The following is a 4044-nucleotide window of genomic DNA, read 5'->3' as shown; positions in this document are numbered from 1 at the left end:
TAGTGTGTGAGTTAGCGCTCGTCCTGTCTCCTTCCGCCTCCGTCCGTGTCTTCTTCGCGCTTATATCAAGAATATGTTACCGTACCAACTCGCCCAACTATCCATTCTTATGCGGTTGTATTGCCTGGCGCGCATTTCAAGCGTCTTCTCGATCGTTGTGGCCTCGGAAAGAAATTCGGCGACAGTCTTGGGCGGGTTGCGCATCAATCCGGTGAATAGTTGCTCTTTGACACCCCGCATCAAGAACCGAACTTTCTTTTCTTCAGACATGTCGGGGTCGGCGTGGCGGAAGAGGCGAGACATCTCCTCCGTGAAGATCGCGATGTTCTCGTTCGGCAATTGCACCCTGGTTTCTAAGAGAACCTCTGCCCTCTCCTTTCGTACGACACTCGTGAAGGTCCTCACGAAGTTTTCACGAAAAAGGTCCCACGTAACCAGGGTGGTCTCTCTGTTCTCAAACCAGGTCCGAGCAGCGTCATCCAACGAAAAATAGACATGGCGTAGCTTGTCGTCGTCGCTCCATTTGTTGAACGTCGCGATCCGCTCGTATGTCTCCAGCCAGGTTTCAGGGTCTTCAGCCGATGATCCACGGAAGGTCGGGGGCTCCCGAGGTTGTTGCAGCAGGATGGGGGACGCTGGGGCTGCCATTGGGGTCGTTGACTTGGCCTTGATCGCTGTGGTCTTCTCGGGAAGAAGTCCGTACTCCGGCAGAAGTCCTTGCTGCCTACGGCTAGCTCGCTGGTCCTTGGTGACGTTGGCGTTGTCCTCCGGTTTCGGGCTTGGATCGCGGCTTTGCGGGGGCGTTCGCTGCATGAACGCACTAGCACCTCCACCAGATGTCACGTAGTAGTGACGCTGAAGAAAACAGTCGTAAAACTGTGTACGACGAAACTGGTTGTTTATTGGGCGAACCTGTGCCCACAAAAGCAAGGTACACTCAAAGCACAACGATAGCGGCGAACACAGTCGGCGATCGTCGAAAATCTGATCAGCGGCGAAACGCGTCGGCTTTTATACCTGAGTCATCGAAGGTTCCAGATTAATCCCTGATTCCCGCGTGTCTTCCAGAAAGTTCTAGACAATTCGCGTCGCTCATACAATCAGATTACATGGGTGTCGGTGACCACAGACGACGGATAGAAGCATCGATAACGTCCGAGAAGCTTCCAATGCAGGCGCGTCCTGCGCCGAGCGATAACGTTTAACATTTGTCAGCCAATGTTGAAAGCGGCCACCAGTGAAAGATAAACATGTGTACGTGTCAATACCCTCCCCTTAAAAAGCATCGTCCCGATGCTACAAACAAACACGAAAGCGAAAACAAAACCATGCGTAATAAACAAAATAACAAAAAAACAATAACAAAATAACAAAGTACCTAAGTTTGTCAGCGGGCGTAGAAAGGCTTAAGACGCACCACGTGGATGACTTCAGGTCGTGCCCGGCGCCGCTGTGATTGCGAAATGCCGTCTGGCACGACCTCATAGTCCAGTGCGCCAATACGTCGGGTGATCTTATATGGTCCGAAATAGCGACGTAACAGCTTCTCGCTAAGTCCTCGTCGGCGTATCGGAGTCCAGACCCAAACACGGTCACCGGGCTGGTACTCGACGTAGCGTCGTCGAAGGTTGTAGTGTCGGCTGTCGGTCCTCTGCTGGTTCTTGATGCGCAGTCGGGCGAGCTGTCGACCTTCTTCGGCACGCTGCAAATAAGTGGCAACGTCGAGATTTTCTTCGTCAGCGACGTCTGGTAGCATGGCGTCAAGCGTCGTTGCCGGGTTCCTTCCGTAGACCAGGTTGAACGGCGCCATGTGCGTCGTTTCTTGCACGGCCGTGTTGTATGCGAAGGTCACGTACGGAAGGATGGCATCCCACGTCTTGTGTTCGACGTCGACGTACATTGCCAGCATGTCGGCGATGGTCTTATTTAGGCGCTCGGTGAGGCCATTCGTCTGCGGGTGGTAGGCGGTGGTGCGGCGATGGCTTGTCTGGCTGTACCGCAGGATGGCTTGAGTTAGTTCTGCCGTAAAGGCCGTGCCTCTGTCGGTGATGAGGACTTCTGGGGCACCGTGACGCAGGAGGATGTTCTCAACGAAGAATCGGGCTACCTCGGCGGCACTGCCTTTGGGCAAGGCTTTTGTTTCGGCGTAGCGGGTGAGGTAGTCCGTAGCGACGACGATCCATTTATTTCCGGACGTCGACGTCGGAAAAGGCCCCAGTAAGTCCATCCCGATCTGCTGGAACGGTCGGCGAGGTGGCTTGATTGGCTGTAGAAGTCCGGCTGGCCTTGTCGGCGGTGTTTTGCGTCGCTGACAGTCTCGGCATGTCCTTACGTAATGGGCGACGTCGGCAGAGAGGCGAGGCCAGTAGTATTTTTCTTGTATCCTCGCGAGAGTGCGTGAAAAACCGAGATGTCCAGCCGTTGGGTCGTCATGGAGAGCTTGCAGAACCTCTGGACGCAATGCTGAGGGTACCACGAGGAGGTAGTTGGCTCGGAGAGGCGAGAAGTTCTTCTTTAGGAGAATGTCGTTTTGCAAGAAAAACGACGCCAATCCTCGCCTGAACACCTTCGGCACAATGACGGTCTTGCCTTCCAGGTAGTCTACAAGGCTCCTTAGTTCCGGGTCGGCTCGCTGTTGTTCGGCGAATTCGTCGGCACTGATTAGTCCCAAGAAAGTGTCGTCATCCTGGTCGTCCTGTGGCGGCGGTTCGACGGGGGCGCGAGACAAGCAGTCGGCGTCAGAGTGCTTTCGCCCGGACTTGTAAACGACGGTGATGTCGAATTCTTGAAGTCTCAGACTCCATCGTGCGAGGCGACCTGAAGGATCCTTCAAGTTAGCTAGCCAACACAAGGCGTGGTGGTCGCTCACAACTTTAAAGGGCCTGCCATAGAGGTAGGGACGAAACTTTGATGTAGCCCAGATGATGGCGAGGCACTCCTTTTCTGTTGTGGAATAATTTGCTTCCGCCTTCGATAGCGACCGGCTAGCGTAACTTACAACCCTTTCTAGTCCATCAGTCCTCTGCACAAGCACGGCGCCGAGTCCTACGCTGCTTGCGTCGGTGTGGACTTCGGTATCGGCGTTTTCGTCGAAATGCGCAAGTATTGGCGGCGATTGCAGGCGTCGCTTCAGTTCTTCAAATGCTTCGAGTTGCGGCGTCTCCCACTTGAACTCGACGTCGGCCTTCGTGAGATACGTCAGTGGCTCTGCGATCCGTGAAAAATCCTTGACGAAGCGCCTGTAATAGGCGCACAGTCCAAGAAATCTACGCACTGCCTTCTTGTCAGCGGGCAGAGGAAAGTTGGAGATGGCCGCAGTTTTCTGAGGGTCGGGGCGCACTCCAGACTTGTTGATGACGTGGCCCAAAAACAACAGCTCCTCATACGCGAAGCGGCACTTTTCTGGCTTTAACGTGAGTCCGGAGGTTTTGATTGCTTGAAGAACTGTTTCAAGGCGCCGCAGGTGTTCTTCGAAGCTTGAGGCAAACACAACGACGTCGTCCAAATAGACGAGGCAAGTCTGCCACTTCAAGCCTGCCAGTACTGTATCCATGACGCGTTGGAAAGTCGCAGGTGCCGAGCAAAGACCAAACGGCATGACCTTGAACTCAAACAGTCCGTCTGGTGTTATAAAGGCCGTCTTCTCCCGATCCCTCTCGTCGACTTCGATTTGCCAGTAGCCGGTTTTGAGGTCCATCGACGAAAAATACTTTGCATTGTACAGTCGATCCAAGGCGTCGTCAATCCGTGGGAGGGGGTATACGTCCTTCTTCGTGACCTTGTTGAGGCGACGATAATCGACGCAGAAACGTAGGGTTCCATCCTTCTTCTTCACTAACACCACGGGGGACGCCCACGGACTCTTGGACGGCTGGATGATGTCGTCGCGTAGCATTTCGTCGACTTGTCGCCTTATGGCCTCGCGTTCGCGCGCCGAAACTCGGTACGGGCTCTGACGCAATGGGCGGGAATTTTCGTCGGTTATGATGCGGTGCTTGGCGACAGGGGTTTGTCGAACTTTTGACGACGACGAGAAGCAATCCT

Source organism: Dermacentor silvarum, chromosome 5, assembly GCF_013339745.2.
Source record: "Dermacentor silvarum isolate Dsil-2018 chromosome 5, BIME_Dsil_1.4, whole genome shotgun sequence".
Taxonomy (NCBI): Eukaryota; Metazoa; Arthropoda; class Arachnida; order Ixodida; family Ixodidae; genus Dermacentor; species Dermacentor silvarum.
This window is presented reverse-complemented; position numbering follows the sequence as displayed.